The sequence below is a fragment of the Cherax quadricarinatus genome, chromosome 64 (genome assembly GCF_038502225.1).
Source record: "Cherax quadricarinatus isolate ZL_2023a chromosome 64, ASM3850222v1, whole genome shotgun sequence".
In the NCBI taxonomy this organism is placed as follows: domain Eukaryota; kingdom Metazoa; phylum Arthropoda; class Malacostraca; order Decapoda; family Parastacidae; genus Cherax; species Cherax quadricarinatus.
The window spans coordinates 19,858,024-19,879,689 of NC_091355.1; the positions used below are offsets into that span (position 1 = coordinate 19,858,024).

Below are 21,666 nucleotides of genomic sequence, written 5' to 3' on the forward strand. Positions count from 1 at the left end.
AGGCTCTGTATTATACTCGCCCCAATATCCTTTCCCTTGAGTGAGGTTTGCAGTCACCTAACCTATACTTTGTCTGCGGTCTTCTTTGCCCTTCCCCGATGTGTGTATTTCTTTTGTGTGCGCGTGTGTCTGTTTAAATATAAAAAAAAGAGTTTGTAGTCTGGTAGAGTAATAAATTTCGTAGGCAATCTTCGGGTTTATTAGGTACAGTGGTAAAAGAAATGTGTTGGTTACTAGTCCATGCCATGACCAAGGTCTACCGAGAGAGAGAGTTGGTGGGTGGGGGTACGTCTACCAGGGAGGGTGCCTGGGGAGGTAACGAGGTAGATGCAGGGTCTCGTGCTATCAGGTCTAAGTTCGAACTAAGCCCACCAGCCGGGAGCACCAGGCCTAGACGACATGGCACAAAGTACAAAGCGCACAATGCACACTACATACAGTAGTCCCATGACAATTATTATAATAACGGAGGAGCGCTAAACCCTTAGTATTATACAGCGCCTGTGGGGATGGAAGTTATTCAGGCTTAATTCAGGGAACCGGAACACAGAACCAATTTCCTAGATCAAGAGCCCCTCACCAGCGTCAAGGAACCTTCCTTGAGGGGCCGACCGTGACAAATGATGGCTAAAAGTCTCTCGTAAACAACAGGGCACTGATATACAAGAATGGTATACAATGGAAAAATAAACACATATGCAGTTTTATGTGATCCTTTATTGACAACGTTTCGCCCACACACTGGGCTTTTTCAAGTCACAAACAGATCTACCTGGGGTGGAAGGTTCGGGAGTATTTATAGTCAGGTTCAGAATGTTGAGGTCAGGTGGAGAATGCTGCATCTGATGATCCACTGGGTGGGGTTATAGAGTCTTGGGTAGCTTGGCAGGGGTATTGGACAAGTTGTGAGCAGACCTGCAGTGTTCTATGTTCTTATGTGGGATAGCGATGAAGAAGTTTCTTGGCAAGTGGTTCAGCTATGTTATAGAAGCCATTGTTCTGGTTGAAATTGTTGGTTATAGAGATAAGCGATGATTCCAGGATTCTTCGGTATTGAGTGTCGTCTACTGTGGCGATAAGTCTTGAGTTTCTGTAGTTAATTAAATGGTTGTGTGAATTGCGATGTTGTACACAGGCATTCCTTGTAACGTCAGTCCTGCTTGCATATTGGTGTTCTGAAATACGTGTTTGGAGGTCTCTTGATGTTTCGCCCACGTATAATTTGTTGCAGTCATTACAAGGGATTATGTATACCCCTGCAGAGGATGGAAGCTTGTCCTGTCTACTACTGGTGATGTCCTTGATGGTCGTGGTTGTGGAGGTAGATACTTGGAATGATGTATTGGAAAAGATGTTGGAAACATGTTTGACAATGGAGTTGGTGGGGAGGACTATGTATCTCTTCTCGGCAGTGTCTTTTCTGGGTGTGTTGAAGATGTTTAATGCCCGCCGTCTGCAGTCTCTGATGAAGTTACGAGGATAGTGGAGTTTAGAAAATACTTGTTCAATTATAGTGCATTCTTCCTCAAGGAACTCATTGCTGCAGATTCTGAGTGCGCGCAGGAAGAAGCCTATAATTACACGACGTTTAGTTTTGGTGTCGTGGTGAGAGTAGAAGTGGAGAAGATCGTTTTGGTTGGTTGGTTTTCGATAGACTTTAAAACGAAGTTCATGGTCAGTTTTGCGGAGAAGAACATCAAGGAAAGGAAGAGTGTTGTCGACTTCTTCTTCAAGTGTGAACTGGATTGAGGACTCGACCTGGTTGAGCTTGTCTTGGAGAGCTTGAACGTTGAAATTCCTGGGAGTTATGAGGAGAATGTCGTCAACATAACGGAGCCAGGTGACAGTCGAAGGAATAATGGTGGAGAAACGCTCGGCTTCCAGATGTTCCATGTATAAGTTCGCCAGGACGGCACTGAGTGGCGAGCCCATGGGTAGACCAAAAGTCTGTTGAAAGAGGTGATTTTCGAAAGAGAAACACGTAAAGCCGACACATAGTTCAACGAGGTCGATGAAATCGCTGGCTGGAATAGGAAGATCAAGTGAATCGTCAATTTTTCTGTGCAGGAGATCGATGGCTTGTGTAGTAGGTACTTTGGTGAATAGGGAAGTTACGTCAAGGCTGGAAAGTTTCTTGTTCCTGATGTTGATGTTGCGAATGCGATTGAGAAGATCACCCGAGTGTTTGAGATGTGCTGGACTGATAGTGGCCAAGAGTTTGGAGAGGTGTTTTGCGAGAATTCCTTAGAGTTGGTGGGGAGCACTGCCTATTCCCGAAGATATGGGCCTCAATGGGATACCAGGCTTGTGAGTTTTTGGTAAGCCGTACATTCTGGCAGGTCTGGGGTTGCTGGGTATGGTGTGCAGAAGTTTCTTCCCTTGTTCTGAGTTTCTTAGAATGCGGCGAGTCCTTTGAAGAAAAGTTTTTGTAAGGTTGTCCACTTGGTTAGTTGTGAGGAGTTTGTAGGTATCTGGGTCATTAAGTAGATTGAGCATTTTGTTCCTGTAATCGTCAGTGTTCATGATAACACCACCTCCTTTATCAGCGGTGGTGACCCTGATGGTCGTGTCTTCTGCTAAACCTTCAAGTGCAATGATGTAACGTCGAGGTATGACTGGGGAGCAGCGTGTAGAGATGGCTGCTGAGATGATGCCTTGAAGAAAACCTTTTTGGAAGTCGGAAACCAACCAACCAAAACGATCCTCTCCACTTCTACTCTCACCACGACACCAAAACTAAACGTGGTGTAATTATAGGCTTCTTCCTGCGCACACTCAGAATCTGCAGCAATGAGTTCCTTGAGGAAGAATGCACTATAATTGAACAAGTATTTTCTAAACTCCACTATCCTCGTCACTTCATCAGAGACTGCAGACGGCGGGCATTAAACATCTTCAACACACCCAGAGAAGACACTGCCGAGAAGAGATACATAGTCCTCCCCCACCAACTCCATTGCCAAACATGTTTCCAACATCTTTTCCAATACATCATTCCAAGTACCTACCTCCACAACCACGACCATCAAGGACATCACCAGTAGTAGACAGGACAAGCTTCCATCCTCTGCAGGGGTATACATAATCCCTTGTAATGACTTCAACAAATTATACGTGGGCGAAACATCAAGAGACCTCCAAACACGTATTTCAGAACACCAATATGCAAGCAGGACTGACGATACAAGGAATGCCTGTGTACAACATCGCAATTCACACAACCATTTAATTAACTACAGAAACTCAAGACTTATCGCCACAGTAGACAACACTCAATACCGAAGAATCCTGGAATCATCGCTTATCTCTATAACCAACAATTTCAACCAGAACAATGGCTTCTATAACATAGCTGAACCACTTGCCAAGAAACTTCTTCATCGCTATCCCACATAAGAACATAGAACACTGCAGGTCTGCTCACAACTTGTCCAATACCCCTGCCAAGCTACCCAAGACTCTATAACCCCACCCAGTGGATCATCAGATGCAGCATTCTCCACCTGACCTCAACATTCTGAACCTGACTATAAATACTCCCGTACCTTCCACCCCAGGTAGATATGTTTGTGACTTGAAAAAGCCCAATATGTGGGCGACACGTTGTCAATAAAGGATCACATTAAACTGCATATGTGTTTGTTTCCATAGTGTCGGTATTTTATACCATTCATTTTCAATGGTATACAATACCGACAAAACCAGGGCACTGATGTAGATGCAGATGCTTGGCATGAGTTACAAAATATTACACATAACAGACAACAACAAAAATCCTAAGATGGGGTAAGAAAAAATAGAGGGGTGCTAATTCAAATTAAATTATTTTTTTTTATTTCTCTGCCTAATATGTAATGTGTGATTTATATGTTATTTATAAAATACTGTTAAGCAAAACAATGCCACTACAAAAGAGAGGTAGCCATAATTTTTATAATTAATAAGATTTATGGTAGAGAGGTAGTAACGCACAAAAATATCACAATTTACACAATTTACAATATTACAACTATGCAGGGAGCCACGACAGGGCGGTGCCACGGCATGCAAGAACTCTTGCAGGAGGAAATACGCCTTCCTGGGATTGACCCACAGACGGTGCAACACGACGGGAGACACTGCTAAAGCTGAAATGCGTAGCCGGACAGGTTTCCCGGATGGGAACTGTGTTGCAGGGCAGCACGACTGGGCAGCTGTAGCACAGCACTACTTGGTGTCTGTGAGCGTGGCGTTGTGGAAACTCGGTATGCTGGAACAGATGCCTGCAGACACTGTGACAGTCTAGGAGACTTGTCGTCTGGGACTGTGCGGCAGGCAGTCGTCGGCAGGAGTGACTCAGCGGCGGCACGAGTTACCAGTGCCGCGAGTGAAGAGTCGTGATGACGGCGATGAGTATGTGAGCCGTAGGGATAACACAGGTGAAGGTGCCTTCAGCGATACCGGTAAAGGTGATAGTCGCCAGAGAACGACTTTGAGTGTAGGAGTCGTAGGCGAGACGACCCAAGTGTGACCTGCCAGCATAGCTTTTTTCTGTACAGAGTGCTCGGCTGACTCATGAATTTGACGCCAACACTGACTGTAGAGTCAATGAGGCAAGTGGTTACGTCAGGGTGTGACATGTAACACTAAGGGATGTGTGTTACGTTGATCTAGGCACATACACTGGAGAACACACAGAAAAGACTAGCACACCTGCAGCTACACGTGCACTATCATGGCTACAACATAATGCGCAAAATAAAAATTACGTTTTTCTGCACGAACCTTCATGGTTATGGAACAATGGTATAACATGTGACGTACGGTACTAGATGGAACACTTTCAACATTTTCTCTCTCTCTCAATTTCCCGAGATTATTGTAAAACACTTTAATTGTTGACCGTTATGTAACAGAGTAACACCTGCGGTGTGACGTTGTAATGTGACGTCATGACATAACGTCGTGGTGTAACGTGTAATGTGACGTTTGGCGTGACGTCGTAGTGTGACATCGTAGCTTGACGTCATGACGTGACTTCCTTGTGTGTTGTTGGGTACGTTGTGCAGCAGTGTTGTCAGGTTATGTATCAGTGTTGCAACGTTGTGTAACAGTTTTGCCAGATTATGTATCAGTGTTACCACGTGTGCTGCAGTGTTTCCAAGTCATGCAACAGTTGTGTAGTGTTACTACCGTCTTCAGCAGTGTTGCCACGTTGTACAGCAGTGTTTCCACATAGCATAGTGTTACCACATTTTTCAGCAGTGTTGCCACGTTTTGTGTTACCCCTTTGTACAGCAGTGTTGCCACGTTGTGTAATGTTACGTCGTTGTAAAACAGTATTGCCACGTTGAGTGACAGTGTTGCTACATTGTACTCACCTGTTCAGGGTTGCACGGGTCGAGTCACTGTTCATGTGAAAAATTATTTAATAAATAATTTGTCAGATACTGTAGAAAATTTACTATAAATTTCCAATAATTAGCAATGTAAATATGAAGTACCATTGGTAGTGGGAAACTTGTGAGGACGCGAGTATAATTTAAGTCATTTTACTGGTGATATTTACAATGTTTGTATTACTTTCAACTTGTCCCATTGTAATTTTCCCCATATTGTAATTTGAGTCAATTTACTGTTTGCTATATATAAAAATAGATGTACAACTTCAACAAACAATGATCTATTTGTCTAGTATTAAGTAGGCTTTGACCCATTAAATTTTGTCTGCCCGTAATGCCTAGGCATGACAGTGGCTCTCTGCACTGCAACTCGTTATTGTAATTACACACTGTAAACTACCTAACTACAATATGTCAATCACACTGTGAACCTGCAAAGAAATAAAAATTTGAATTTGAGTTTGAAGTGATTGTGTGTGGGGGGGAGGGTAGGGGGGGTTGTGTACATGACGGGCAGTACCGTCCCGGTGGACGTCCGGTGTGGTGGTGTATTAGCTCATGTAGGCTCGCCGGTACTGCCGGGTCGGGTCTCCTGTTGGCGACCCCGCGGTGTATTAGCTCTCGGCCGATTTCCAATTCTTTGAGAATCATCATATGGAATCTACTAAAGTGTAACAGAAGCAGTATAGCCAGAAACTGATGAAGTTAACACAACGTGTGATGTCCACCTCCCGGTGTATTTATTCTCACTACAGGTATGTTAATTTATATTGGCCGGTATCAACTGCCTACATTTTTTATATTTTTCCTAATCATGTAATTGATTGGTATTTATATAAAATTACCGAAGCAAGTTACTCAGGTCAATTAAATGATATTACAATATACAGTCCACGTAGCCTGGTGGCTAAAGCTCTCGCTTCACACGGCGAATGTCTGGGTTCGATTCCCAGCGAGGGTAGAAACATTGGGTGTGTTTCTTTTCACCGGTTGTCTATGTTCCCCATCAGTAAAATGGGAACCCGGGAATTCGTCGACTGGTGTGGGTCGCATCCTGGGACAAAACTGACCTAATTTGCCCGAAATGCTCTGCATAACAAGGGGCTTTCTATATAGTAGTATATCACTGATGTCAGCTAGGACTGTAACATCTCCATTCAAAGCAGGTGAAATTGTAGATCTAGAGAGTGTACAGAGATCCTTTACTGCACGTATAAGTTCTGTCAAGCACCTTAACTACTGGGAACGCTTGGAAGCACTTGACTTGTACTCCTTGGAACGCAGGAGGGAGAGATATATCATAATCTACACTTGGAAAATCCTGGAAGGAATGGTCCCGAATCTGCACACAGAAATCACTCCCTACGAAAGTAAAAGACTGGGCAGGCGATGCAAAATACCCCCATTTAAAAGTAGGGGCGCCATTGGTACACTAAGAGAAAACACCATAAGTGTCCGGGGCCCAAGACTGTTCAACAGCCTCCCATCAAGCATTAAGGCAATTACCAATAAACCCCTGGCTGCCTTCAAGAGAGAGCTGGACAAATACCTAAAGTCAGTGCCGGATCAGCCGGGCTGTGGCTCGTACGTTCGACTGCGTGCGGCCAGCAGTAACAGCCTGGTTGATCAGGCCCTGATCCACCGGGAGGCCTGGTCATGGACCGGGCCGCGGGGGCGTTGATCCCCGGAATAACCTCCAGGTAACCATGTACATGAAATAAAATTATTATTATGATGATCATCATTATTATTATTATTTTATGAACATATCGGCCGTCTCCCACCAAGGCAGGGTAGCCCAAAAAAAAAGAAAAACTTTCACCATTATTCACTCCATTACTGTCTTGCCAGAGACGCACTTACACTACAGTTATAAAACTGGAACATTAACACCCCTCCTTCAGAGTGCAGGCATTGTACTTCCCATCTCCAGGACTCAAGTTCGGCCTGACTGTTTCCCTGAACCCCTTCATAAATATTATCCTGCTCACACTCCAACAGCATGTCAAGTCCTAAAAACTATTTGTCTCCATTCGCTCCTATCTAAGACGCTCACGCACACTTGCTGGAAGTCCAAGCCCCTCACACACAAAACCTCCTTTACCCCCTCCCCCCAACCTTTCAAAGGCAGACCTCTACCCCGCCTTCCACTACAGATTTACACACACTCGAAGTCATTCTATTTTGTTCCATTCTCGCTACATGTCTGAACCACCTCAACAACCCCTCCTCAGCCCTCTGGATAATAGTTTTGGTAATCTTGCACCTCCTAATTTCCAAACTACGAATTCTCTGCGTTATATTCACACCACACATTGCTCTCACACACTGCCTCCAGCCTTCTCCTCGCTGCAACATTCACCACTCATGTTTCACACCCATATAAGAGCGTTGGTAAAACTATACTCTCATACATTCCCCTCTTTGCTTCCAAGGACAAAGTTCTTTGCCTCCACAGACTCCTAAGTGCACCACTCACGTTTTTCGTTTCGTCAATTCTATGATTCACCTCATCTTTCATAGACCCATCCGCTGACACGTCCACTCCTAAATATCTGAATACATTCATCTCCTCCATACTCTCTCTTTCCAATCTGATATCCAATCTTTCATCACCTAATCTTTTTGTTATCCTCATAACCTTACTCCTTCCTATATTCACTTTTAATTTTCTTCTTTTGCACACCCTACCAAACTCATCCACCAATCTCTGCAACTTCTCTTCAGAATCTCCCAAGAGCACAGTGTCATCAGCAAAGATGTCAGTGTTACTACATACTCTAACAAAAATTTAAGGTGTAGACGTGTGTGACATGATGAACTGAGAAGGTGGACACGAATGAGGGACATTACTGTGACCTGGTGTCCTTTAAGTCCCAGTTGACTGATCTACATCAATATAAGTACGAGTAAACAGTTTGATGTATCAAAGTTTCCTCACAACTATTGGCTGGAATGTTTATTCAGGTCACTGCCTGTAAAATTTACCCATATAATTTCTCACAGGTATGTAGTACGTATTAGTTATGTATTAATTATAGAAGTTAGATGAGTTAGAAGATCAGAAATTAGTTAAGTTATGCAAAGAGCGAAATGCCGTAATGAAGGGAAGAAAACGGATCTGTGAGTCTATAGAAAACGGAGGTCAGTGACGTCACGTGAATGCACCAATCACAGCACCGCAAGAGTCAGTTTGAAAATCTTTCATATTTGCCAAAATAAATCACCACAAAACTTGTAACTATACACATTTTGCATTTGTAATATTTGTCATTTTGAGATAAAGATAATGAGATTAGTGAGGCAGTGTAGTGAGGGTGGTGGTGTGAGGCAGTGTAGTGAGGGTGATGGTGTGAGGCAGTGTAGTGAGGGTGGTGGTGCGAGGCAGTGTAGCGAGGGCGGTGGTGCGAGGCAGTGTAGTGAGGGTGGTGGTGCGAGGCAGTGTAGTGAGGGTGGTGGTGCGAGGCAGTGTAGTGAGGGTGGTGGTGCGAGGCAGTGTAGTGAGGGTGGTGGTGCGAGGCAGTGTAGTGAGGGTGGTGGTGCGAGGCAGTGTAGCGAGGGCGGTGGTGCGAGGCAGTGTAGTGAGGGTGGTGGTGCGAGGCAGTGTAGCGAGGGCGGTGGTGCGAGGCAGTGTAGTGAGGGTGGTGGTGCGAGGCAGTGTAGTGAGGGTGGTGGTGCGAGGCAGTGTAGTGAGGGTGGTGGTGCGAGGCAGTGTAGTGAGGGTGGTGGTGCGAGGCAGTGTAGTGAGGGTGGTGGTGCGAGGCAGTGTAGTGAGGGTGGTGGTGCGAGGCAGTGTAGTGAGGGTGGTGGTGCGAGGCAGTGTAGTGAGGGTGGTGGTGCGAGGCAGTGTAGCGAGGGCGGTGGTGCGAGGCAGTGTAGTGAGGGTGGTGGTGCGAGGCAGTGTAGCGAGGGCGGTGGTGCGAGGCAGTGTAGAGAGGGTGGTGGTGCGAGGCAGTGTAGTGAGGGTGGTGGTGCGAGGCAGTGTAGTGAGGGTGGTGGTGCGAGGCAGTGTAGTGAGGGTGGTGGTGCGAGGCAGTGTAGTGAGGGTGGTGGTGCGAGGCAGGGTAGTGAGGGTGGTGGTGCGAGGCAGTGTAGTGAGGGTGGTGGTGCGAGGCAGTGTAGGGAGGGCGGTGGTGCGAGGCAGTGTAGCGAGGGCGGTGGTGCGAGGCAGTGTAGAGAGGGTGGTGGTGCGAGGCAGTGTAGTGAAAGCGGTGGTGCGAGGCAGTGTAGTGAGGGTGGTGGTGCGAGGCAGTGTAGTGAAAGCGGTGGTGCGAGGCAGTGTAGTGAGGGCGGTGGTGCGAAGCAGTGTAGTGAGGGCGGTGGTGCGAGGCAGTGTAGTGAAGGTGGTGGTGCGAAAGAGTGTAGTGAGGGCAGTGGTGCGAGGCAGTGTAGTGAAGGTGGTGGTGCGAAAGAGTGTAGTGAGGGTGGTGGTGCGAGGCAGTGTAGTGAGGGCGGTGGCGCGGGGCAGTGCAGTGAGGGCGATGGTGCGAGGCAGCGTAGTGAGGGCGGTGGTGCGAGGCAGTGTAGTGAGGACGGTGGTGCGAGGCAGTGTAGTGAGGGTGGTGGTGCGAGGCAGTGTAGTGAAAGCGGTGGTGCGAGGCAGTGTAGTGAGGGTGGTGGTGCGAGGCAGTGTAGTGAAAGCGGTGGTGCGAGGCAGTGTAGTGAGGGCGGTGGTGCGAGGCAGTGTAGTGAGGGCGGTGGCGCGAGGCAGTGCATTGAGGGCGTTGGTGCGAGGCAGTGTAGTGAGGTTGGTGGTGCGAGGCAGTGTAGTGAGGGTGGTGGTGCGGGGCAGTGTAGTGAGGGCGGTGGTGCGAGGCAGTGTAGTGAGGGCGGTGGTGCGAGGCAGTGTAGTGAGGGCAGTAGTGCGAGGCAGTGTAGTGAGGGCGGTGGTGCGAGGCAGTGTAGTGAGGGCGGTGGTGCGAGGCATTGTAGTGAGGGTGGTGGTGCGAGGCAGTGTAGTGAGGGTGGTGGTGCGAAGCAGTGTAGTGAGGGCAGTGGTGCGAGGCAGTGTAGTGAAGGTGGTGGTGCGAGGCAGTGTAGTGAAGGTGGTGGTGCGAAACAGTGTAGTGAGGGCGGTGGTGCGAGGCAGTGTAGTGAAGGCGGTGGTGCGAGGCAGTGTAGTGAGGGCGGTGGTGCGAGGCAGTGTAGTGAGGGCGGTGGTGCGAGGCAGTGTAGTGAGGGCGGTGGTGCGAGGCAGTGTAGTGAGGGCGGTGGTGCGAGGCAGTGTAGTGAGGGCGGTGGTGCGAGGCAGTGTAGTGAGGGCGGTGGTGCGAGGCAGTGTAGTGAGGACGGTGGTGCGAGGCAGTGTAGTGAGGGTGGTGGTTAGTGGCAGTGTAGTGAGGGTGGTGGTGCGAGGCAGTGTAGTGAGGGTGGTGGTGCGAGGCAGTGTAGTGAGGGTGGTGGTGCGAGGCAGTGTAGTGAGGGCGGTGGTGCGAGGCAGTGTAGTGAGGGCGGTGGTGCGAGGCAGTGTAGTGAGGGCGGTGGTGCGAGGCAGTGTAGTGATGGTGGTGGTGCGAGGCAGTGTAGTGAGGGCGGTGGTGCGAGGCAGTGTAGTGAGGGCGGTGGTGCGAGGCAGTGTAGTGAGGGTGGTGGTGCGAGGCAGTGTAGTGAGGGTGGCGGTGCGAGGCAGTGTAGTGAGGGTGGCGGTGCGAGGCAGAGTAGAGAGGGTGGCGGTGCGAGGCAGTGTAGTGAGGGTGGCGGTGCGAGGCAGTGTAGTGAGGGTGGCGGTGCGAGGCAGTGTAGTGAGGGTGGCGGTGCGAGGCAGTGTAGTGATGGTGGCGGTGCGAGGCAGTGTAGTGAGGGTGGCGGTGCGAGGCAGTGTAGTGAGGGTGGCGGTGCGAGGCAGTGTAGTGAGGGCGGTGGTGCGAGGCAGTGTAGCGAGGGTGGTGGTGCGAGGCAGTGTAGTGAGGGCGGTGGTGCGAGGAAGTGTAGTGAGGGTGATGGTGCGAGGCAGTGTAGTGAGGGTGGTGGTGCAAGGCAGTGTAGTGAGGGCGGTGGTGCGAGGCAGTGTAGTGAGGGCGGTGGTGCGAGGCAGTGTAGTGAGGGCGGTGGTGCGAGGAAGTGTAGTGAGGGCGGTGGTGCGAGGCAGTGTAGTGAGGGCGGTGGTGCGAGGCAGTGTAGTGAGGGCGGTGGTGCGAGGCAGTGTAGTGAGGGTGGTAGTGCGAGGCAGTGTAGTGAGGGCGGTGGTGCGAGGCAGTGTAGTGAGGGTGGTGGTGCGAGGCAGTGTAGTGAGGGTGGTGGTGCGAGGCAGTGTAGTGAGGGTGGTGGTGCGAGGCAGTGTAGTGAGGGTGGTGGTGCGAGGCAGTGTAGTGAGGGTGGTGGTGCGAGGCAGTGTAGTGAGGGTGGTGGTGCGAGGCAGTGTAGTGAGGGTGGTGGTGCGAGGCAGTACCTGGTAACGAGAGCTGAGTGACATACGAGGAACCAGCAGACATCAGTTGACTGGATATCATGCAGAGGACACTGGCATCCCTCACAACAGTCAGTGATAACACTTCCCTACTGTTCAATTTTACAGGCGATTCTTCACCGGCAATTTTGTGTCAGTGTTAGTTTCAGCTACTCACTGCAGTTATGATCCTTTATATTTGGCGACCTGCCAAAGTATAAAGACAGGTCACTAGGTCGCCTTCAACTTCCTCCGAAGGAGGGAGTGGATCCTCCAGCCGACCTCTACGCGATATTTTACTTGATTGTGCTCGTTTTGTATTTCTCCGTGCAATGGGGCTCTGTAGAACACTTAGTTCAGCGTTGCATGACCCTAGTAGATTTAGCGCTTAGTTTTGGTAATAATAATAATTTTAATAATAATTATAATAATGAAGAAGACGTAAAGAAACTGACGAGTGGTGATTTACTGGCGGCTGCTTCCCAGGCTAAGGACCTCTTGAAGCTTCGTAGGTTTCATTATTATGATGTCGTGGTTTCCATCCCTGCCGCCACGAACGCTTGTACAGGACTTGACTATTGCATAGATTTAGTTGACATGGAAGAGGAAGACACTGTCAATGAGTTGAAGGATCAGGACGTGATTGGTGCAAGTTTTATGATAAAGTTGGTTGGCGACGTGCAAATGATGCTCTGTGTCACTTTAAGCAAAGCTGCTCCTTCTCCTCGTATTTGCATTGATTACTACCGCATTGAGGTTAGTCTTCGTACCTAATCCTCTGCGTTGTTTCCGTTATCAGAAATATGGTCATGGCGAAGAGAGTGGCACTGCTTGATCGTCTTTGCGTTAAGTGTAGTAGTGGGGAGCACGTGACTGATGACTGCACCTCTCGGACTAAGTGTTGTATTAACTGCAATGGCTCCCATTCCAGTTTTGACTTGAATTGAATCTGGTACGAGATTAAGGAAGTCTGCAAGCTTAAGGCAACGTTGAACATTTCGAAAGAGAGTCTAGGAGCTACACAAGACCCCTAGGTCCATTATCATTCTGTCATGTGCAATGTTTCCACACACTGCTCCAGACCCCTCACATCATCTAAATCTTTCAGACCCACTCCTAAGTCTGGTAATCCTGCTTCACTTGATGCTGCTGCTTCTAAATGTCGGCCTGCTCTGGTTTTGATACTTATTTACGCCCAAAAAATGAGAAGCGAGGTACACCGTCAACCCTAGCGCGAGTCCCTCCCTCTCTGGCTTCTTAACACATTATGACTCGTCCAGGGTCTACGTGTTCAGAAAAGTAGAGCTGTGTCGAGGTCGAGTTCGCGAGAGACTCCTGCCTTGAAATCACTAGCCAGGGGCGCGATTTATCACGTAGTCCCTCTTCACGAGGAATTAAAGAATCCAAAGCAAATGCCCTGAACGGACTCTGCACACTTGAACCAACGTGTTCAGTAACTTAGAGTGGAATTGCCATGGTCTTGGGAACAACCGATGCAATTTTCATTGCTATTGAGACTATCAATCCTCCGTTATTTGTCGACAGGAGAGATGAGGGGGCGCGGTGTTGTCAATTCTATCGCTCGTAGAGTTATATTCAACAATGTGTACCTGGTTGTTTGTCGGTGATTTCAATGTCCATCATCAATCATCAGTAATGTTGTCTTAGGACAGATAATAGAGGAAAACAAATAGCAGTTTTAAATTCAAACCCCACACTTCTGGTGGTGGTACTTGTGTAGATTATCCCACTGCTAATATCTGAAATAAATTTATCCTTGCCTTCTCTTGATATTTTCCCTTTTCTTTCTTGGGGCGTTTGTGACGACTCTCTGGAATTTGAACAATTAAAAATCTGAATTTCATATACCTGTGACATTTCTCTTTCATCTCTGGTTTGACTGTTTAACTTCAAGAAAACAGATTGGGGGTTATTTTTCTGGTTCGCCACCTGTGATATATCTAAGGATTACATTGACTCCAAAGTTTAAAATGCCAGTCCTACCAAGGCTATGTTTCCACCTTCAGCAAAGACATACCCATCAGCCAGGTCTCAACCTGTGAAGGCTTACTCAGCCCTGTAACCAAGGCTGGCTCCTCCTTAGGAAAATTAATGAATAGAAAAAGAAATAATTCAGAAAGATAAACACTATTATTAAGTAATGCAAAGATAAAACATTGAAGCATGAATGTGTATCCTACTTGAAAGAAAAATGAAAAATGAAATGAAAAAAAAAATGACATTTGAATTCAACGCTAATGTGTACAGTTATACTGGGGTGTCTGGTGGAGGTTGACACTGTCTTGTGGAAATTGTAGCCGTTGCTGATGATGTGCGGGGGGATGGTTCACAGGTGTTGAGTGACAACCCAACGGCTAGTTCTTCACAGAGTCTATAGCCTTGAATAGTCTGTCCAGATGATAGGAACACAGGTTCTTCACTGCAAAGATGAGGGGTAGTTGATTGCAGTTGTCTACAATTAATCAGGTAGGTAGATCAAAAAGTGACGTCTCAGGACCTGTTTGCAGTCCGTCTCCTTCAGCACGTTTCTTTGGTTGGCAGATGACCCGAGCTGTCATTCCAAGCTAGAAAGAGACAAAGGTTACCCACTGCTAATGAAATCACTCTCCATGATAAGTACAATACCTAAAAGAAGTGGTGATTATCTAAAAGCCTACTATGGAACTTAAGACTGAAAGGACTAAGTTTATTATTGGTCAAAAGTGAAGTTTTCAACCAATATATCCAATAGAATAGGAGCAGAGGCTTTTACTTACAGTTGTGCTGGGAGCTGTGAATCAAGTAATTACTGTTTGGTCCGAGCCCCACACGTCACCTTTCGGGATGGAGAAAAGGGGAGGAGGGGATAGCAGGAGCTAGACTGACCCTATCTTAACAAGCAGCCAGGAATCAAACTATCGTCACCATATACTTGCTCGCTACTCCTATCTGTTGAACTTTTCCTTCACATTTTCCCATACCAAGACTTATAGTCAAGGAGTATAAGAAGAATAGGCGAGGAAAAAGTTCTAACGCGTGGAAGTTGCATAGGGCAACAAATCTTCTACTGACTGTCACGACTTAACCAGTCAGAGAAATAATTGGATGAACCATTAATATACACAATATGGAACTTAAAAGCTTGGAGTGCCAATGTCCACCTCAAGAGGCGACTGTTGGTTCCCTTAAAAGTTTCTAGGTATATCAAAGGTTTGTGATCCGTCTCTAAAATAAATTCTTTTCCCAGTAAATAAAATTTAAGATTGGAGATAGCCCACACAAGTGCCAAACATTCCTTTTCTATGGTGGAGTATCTCGTTTCTGCAGGAGGGAAGTTTTAGATTTATTAAATATACAGGAACTAGGAGCATGTGTATTTTGTGCAGCAAGCACCTGACAGCTATTGCAAGAACTATACTTCTTGGCAACCTGAGAGTACATGCTTGGCCAAAAATAAGTGTGCTTGAGTATATGCCACGTCTTACGATGGACCAAGTGTTCGGTCACTGGCAAATCATGAGCCATTTGAAGAACAGTCTCTCGACACGGTTTAGGAACAACAAGGAGGGAATAATCTATCGCTGAAGAATGAGATTTAAATACAGATTAATATAAGATATCATTAATATATTCAAACTTATGAGATACGTATCTCCCATGGATAACTTTGTTGTTAAAAGCTTGATTATGACAATCCTGAAGTGAAGGGCAATCCCGCTGTAAATTGACAGTCATCCTTGAGCATAAAATCTGGGAAAATAAAAGGACTTACGGTGGGAGAAGAGGAGGTAGGAGAAGCCAGGGTTATGGTCTGAGCCCTAGTCAAGACATTGAGAGTGCCGGAGGCAATACCCTTACTTTCACCTGACGAGTGGACAGGTGATCCTGCTACCTCACTATCGAGAGCAGTATCATCTGTTCCTACCCCCAAATGAACATTACGAGACAATGCAGCTTCCGGTGCGGAATTGTTAAGGGGCTTATTTAACTTGCAAGGAAGAGGAGCTGGAAAAATTAAGGTCCACGGGTGGTGACGAAAGATCCGCCTCCGAAGGAAGAATGGCACCTTTAACGTTACCCACTATTATAGAACAAGTAATTGGGGCTAGTACCGCATTAGTCCAACCGGTGAACCATTTAATTTTCAAGTAACAATGTATTGTAGGGAAAGTATTTTCACGACCCCAGTAATCTAAAAGAATAGAGGACACACGAGAGGTTTTAAAGGGAACAGTTTGTCCGAAATTACGATGCACGTACATCCAGTGTCACGTAATATTAACTGTTCCTGAACAGAAGGGTGCCTGGTCATTACCGTCAACAAAACATCTGCCAACTTTCTCTATTTTCTTGGAAGGATAGTCTGGACGTTTATGTCCGATACCACCACACTGATGACATGTTTGTATAACAGCTGGTGACTTTTTTTCTACTGTAGGCTTCTTAATCTTTGGAGCGATCCCTTTAGGTCTTTATAGGAATTGAGCCTCAGCATACAAGTCAGCAGCCTCAGCAACTTCCTCAGCTTTAATCAGGTTACGTTCTCTAATGAATGTTCGTATCTGGTGAGGAAGAGCTGTCAGGAACTGGTCAGCAACCATGAAGTCTCTAAGAGATTCATAACTGTGATCAATTCCTGAGCTCCCTATCCAAAAGTCGAACAAACGAGTGTTACCTGTAACTGCTGAAAGTTTTGGCCATGCTGTAAGGTGGCATATCTGAAATCTTTCCTATAAGAATTTGTGGTTTTTTGATATGCTTTAAGGATTGCCTTCTCCAGTAGGTTATAATTACATATGATATCCTGCAACAAAGTTGCTTAGATATTCAAAGCTGTACCAGAAAATAACATACCTAACCTGGTAGCTCAGGTGTTAGCTGGCCATTCACAGAGGGTAGCAGTTTCAAACCTGATAGTGTATGAAGTAATGTCTTCCCCCTCTGTGAAGGGAGGTAAATTAGGTGTTGGAATATGCGCACTAGCTGCATGATGTTCAATTACTCCTTCCTCTAATTGTTGTTGTGTAAAAGTTAACTTTTTATTCTCTTATTCAAGGCGAGATTTCTCTACCTTGCAATCTTTTTCTCTTTCTCTTAACTCATGTGCTCTATCTTTTGCTCTTTCCTCAAGTTCTCTTAACCTAACTTGTTCCTCAAGTACTTTAGCTCACTCCTCACGATCAAGTCTATCACGCTCCTTTTTCTCCTCTCTCTCGATTCTCTTTTTTCTCCTCTCTCTCTCTTTCTAATTGTCTTTCTTCCCTCTCAATTCTTTCCTTTTCAATTCTTTCCTGGATCTTAGCACTACTGAAAGCTTCTAAATTTTCCCCCGTTATTCCTAACTTACTCCAAGCGTTCATCCAAAACTGGTATTCCTCCATGCTTGCAAGAATAACTTAAACTGCCAGGAGAAAATGAAACGTGTATATCAAAGAAAACGGAGGGTTCAATTCCTGCTCCGCTCAAACTGTAAATAAATCGTAGGGTTCGATCCCTGCTTCGATTAAACAGTATGTATGAAAGAAAACGGAGGGTTCTATGCCGGCTCCGACCAAACAGCAAGTAGAATGGGGTCCCTTGACCATCCAATCTTCTCACCAAAAAAAATCAAGTGTCCTACAACAGTTCCTTTGATATAATAAACAGAGCTCAATGAAACAAATTGTCACTGGAAAATCTCGGGTCCCTAGAGTCTATTCCTCCAAATCGTTTCAAGCTCAAGAATAAAGGTGACAGAATTAACTAGTATTCCTGCCTTGACTTGATTTACAATAAATTGAGACTATAACAATCACCAAATCTTTTAAATACCTGTACTGTAGTCCTACCATAGAGAATGATTACTCATGGCTGGTGGTAACCGTCTGTGGTATGCGGCGTTGAAGTTCCAATGGTAGATTCGAGATGGAGTTGAATCTTGATTCAGTCTAGTAATCCTGGCAAGGTCGCCACTTGTGAAGGCTTACTCAGCCCTGTAACAACTTCAGACAGTATTACCAAGGCTGGCTCCTCCTCCAGGAAAATTAATGAACAGAAAAAGAAATAACTCACAAAGATAAACACTATTATTTAGTAATATAAATATAGCAGACACCCCATCTCCTCCCTCGTTGCATCCAACAGAGACTCTTCCAACTACAACCCATTTTTTTACATCACAAAGTTACGGCCGAGTGTTATTCCATAGACTGCCACGGGTCAGACCACCTCATACAAATATATTTTTACAGTACCTGAGCTACGTTGTCTTAAAATCTTGTAAAGGTGAAAGTCCCGGTGATATTGCGATACAGATGTAGGTTCCTAAGTCTGCACTTTGACCAAACTATTGTAAATATGAGCCATGTAAATTATGACTTACGTAAAGAATGAGCTAAATCCTATTTGAGATTAGCTAAGGTATCATAGGGAAATGAAGGCCAATCAAGGCCATCATGGGTTATTTCCTGATTATGATCCATGGCTGGACACCTTGATAATGAGGCCAAGAGGTGGACTGGCCAGTAAACCGAAGGATGACCAGAGAACGAGTGTAATCAGTCACTAGACGGGAAGTAATGTTTGTGTTGCAGTAAATAATCACACTGGATTCTAGTTTGATTATTTATACCTTAGCAGCAGCACCATTGTGTGGCGGTGTTGCTGCGGTGTGTGGCGGTGTTGCTGCGGTGTGTGGCGGTGTTGCTGCGGTGTGTGGCGGTGTTGCTGCGGTGTGTAGCAGTGTTGCTACGGTGTGTGGCGGTGTTGCTGCGGTGTGTGGCGGTGTTGCTGCGGTGTGTAGCAGTGTTGCTACGGTGTGTGGCGGTGTTGCTGCGGTGTGTGGCGGTGTTGCTGCGGTGTGTAGCAGTGTTGCTACGGTGTGTGGCGGTGTTGCTGCGGTGTGTGGCGGTGTTGCTGCGGTGTGTGGCGGTGTTGCTACGGTGTGTGGCGGTGTTGCTACTGTGTATAGCGGTGTTGCTACGGTGTGTGGCGGTGTTGCTACGGTGTGTGGCGGTGTTGCTGCGGTGTGTAGCGGTGTTGCTACGGTGTGTGGCGGTGTTGCTTCGGTGTGTGGCAGTGTTGCTACGGTGTGTGGCGGTGTTGCTGCGGTGTGTGGCGGTGTTGCTACTGTGTATAGCGGTGTTGCTACGGTGTGTGGCGGTGTTGCTGCGGTGTGTAGCGGTGTTGCTACGGTGTGTGGCGGTGTTGCTGCGGTGTGTGGCGGTGTTGCTGCGGTGTGTGGCGGTGTTGCTACGGTGTGTGGCGGTGTTGCTACTGTGTATAGCGGTGTTGCTACGGTGTGTGGCGGTGTTGCTACGGTGTGTGGCGGTGTTGCTGCGGTGTGTGGCGGTGTTGCTACGGTGTGTGGCGGTGTTGCTACTGTGTATAGCGGTGTTGCTACGGTGTGTGGCGGTGTTGCTACGGTGTGTAGCATTGAAGCTACGGTGTGTCGGTGTTACTACAGTGTGCGGCGGTGTTGTTACAGTGTGTGGCCGTGTTGTTACAGTGTGTGGCGGTGTTGCTACGGTTTGTGGCGGTGTTGCTACGGTTTGTGGCGGTGTTGCTACGGTTTGTGGCGGTGTTGCTACGGTTTGTGGCGGTGTTGCTACGGTTTGTGGCGGTGTTGCTACGGTGTGTGGCAGTGTTTCACTGTGCAATACCTGGGCGGGTGAACCTTGGCGAGTGAATCTTGGGCGCTTCAATCTATTCGGGTGAATCTGGGCAAGTGAATATGCAGCCGTCATCAGTCTAGGTCTAATGGTTACCATCCCTCAGGTACACAACTTAATCTGGCCTTTACGTCTCTAGGAGGTCGTCTTAACTGGTCCATTATTGGTCACTTAGTAGTCTTGAGAGACTTCTCTGGCTTCGTGGTCTTGGTGAGAGGAGCAATAATTACCTCACCAGACTAGTGTAGGACAGTTGCTGTATCTTAGGTCCTGCTGGAATAAATGGTTTATAAACCCAACAAGTTGATAAATAAGACACTTGTGCAACACTTGGGTACCTTTATTCTGGAGAAACGTTTCCAGAATAAAGATACCCAAGTGTTGCAATTAGGTCCAGGTGTTCGATAGAAGAGTTGTCAGCTCACTACCGATGGTACCAAGGCTGGATTCCTAAGTAAACAGCAATAAGTAGGTACCTGGGTGTTGGTCTTGTCACACCTATTGCTTCGGTCTACTGCTGTGTTGACTCCCCGGCAGCTTTGTTGAGGCTCACTTGTGAATCGTTTCTACCACGGTATTGCTACTTAGGGTCACGTAAGTTTTCTAATAACAAGCTCATCTTTCCATCGGGGAGGTCTGAGCGTCGCTCAGACCTCCCCGACACAACTGTCCTCAAAGATTTGTAAGTTATACCACGAATTAGGGAAAGATCCTAGACTTTACCTTACCAAACAAAGCAAATGCGATAGCACTTATAGACAAGGCTGATTATAGTGGAAAAATTAACATGTTATTAGAAGATGGGGGAACTTAGGTGCTTCTTAGCAAGTAGTTATTGTTTTGTTCATTCCTTCCTCTCCCTTATTGTCTCCCTCATTGTCTCCCTCCCTCATTGTCTCCCTCCCTCATTGTCTCCCTCCCTCATTGTCTCCCTCCCTCATTGTCTCCCTCATTGTCTCCCTCATTGTCTCCCTCATTGCCTCCCTCAGTCTCCCTCATTGTCTCCCTCATTGTCTCCCTCATTGTCTCCCTCCCTCATTGTCTCCCTCCCTCATTGTCTCCCTCATTGTCTCCCTCCCTCATTGTCTCCCTCATTGTCTCCCTCATTGTCTCCCTCATTGCCTCCCTCAGTCTCCCTCATTGTCTCCCTCATTGTCTCCCTCATTGTCTCCCTCATTGTTTCCCTCCCTCATTGTCTCCCTCATTGTCTCCCTCCCTCATTGTCTCCCTCATTGTCTCCCTCCCTCATTGTCTCCCTCCCTCATTGTCTCCCTCCCTCATTGTCTCCCTCGCTGTCTTCCTCCCTCACTGTTTTCCTCCTGCAGTGAAGGAAAACAGTTTAAGATGCTTATGTAAATTTTAAGAAAGTCATTGTGTTTATTCTTCATGATGCGGCCTCAAACCTTCAACGAAGATTCAAGTTCAACTCCCTTAAGAAAATAAAGTACAGAAAGAGAAATCAAACTGAAGAATCAGATGAGGTAAACGTAAAAATTTAAAACAGTTAATAAGCATTAATTTCACGATTAAAACAAGTCATGAAACAATCTTATCACTGTTAAACCATGAACAACGTAAGGAAAATTAGTCTAACCAATATTTTCTATTGAAATTGTGGTGACCAAGAGTTTTGATCGCCATCAGCAGTACGTAAATAACCCGCACACAGAAGCTTACAACGACGCCTTTGTCCGACTTTGAATATTTTACAAAGTCACAATATCTCAAAAGTAGTAGGTTCGGCAGTATATATAGACGAGGTGGACAGGGACGGCCCAGTTCCTGCCCGCCCCTCGCATATATATACTGGTTCCCTCACTCTTTTGTGTTAGTGCAACTTTGTAAATGATCCAAGTCGGAATGAAACGTCGTCTAAGCTTTTCTCTGTGTATGAATTATTTGTGTATTGTTCCAATCAAGTTTTTTTTTAATTAACACATCGGCCGTTTCCCACCAAGGCAGGGTGGCTCGAGAAAGAAAAACTTTCATAATTCACTCCATTATTGTCTTGCCAGAGGCGTGCTTACACTACAGTTATAATACCGCAACATTAACACCCCTACTTCAGAGTGCAGACACTGTACTTCCCATCTCCAGGACTCAAATCCGGCCTGCTGGTTTCCCTGAATCCCTTCATAAACGTTACCCTGCTCACACTACAACAGCACGTCAAATCCTAAAAACCATTTATCTCCATTCACTCTTATCTAACATACTCACACATCCTTGGTGGAAATCCAAGCACCTCGCA

The 21,666-nt window shown here is 46.7% G+C and overlaps 1 protein-coding gene across 3 annotated transcripts in view; it reads left to right on the forward strand.

Moving 5' to 3' along the window:
* The window catches only part of Tk (Tachykinin), a 940,725-nt gene that overhangs the window by 661,741 nt on the left and 257,318 nt on the right, over positions 1-21,666 (forward strand). Inside the window, exon 1 of one of the 3 annotated variants that reach the window (XM_053793017.2) lies at positions 5,899-6,136. The exons of the other annotated variants lie outside the window; for them this stretch is intronic. The gene's annotated coding sequence lies outside the window, so the exon portion shown is untranslated. Of the gene's footprint in view, positions 1-5,898; positions 6,137-21,666 lie in introns of those variants that run through there. 3 annotated transcript variants of the gene reach the window in all.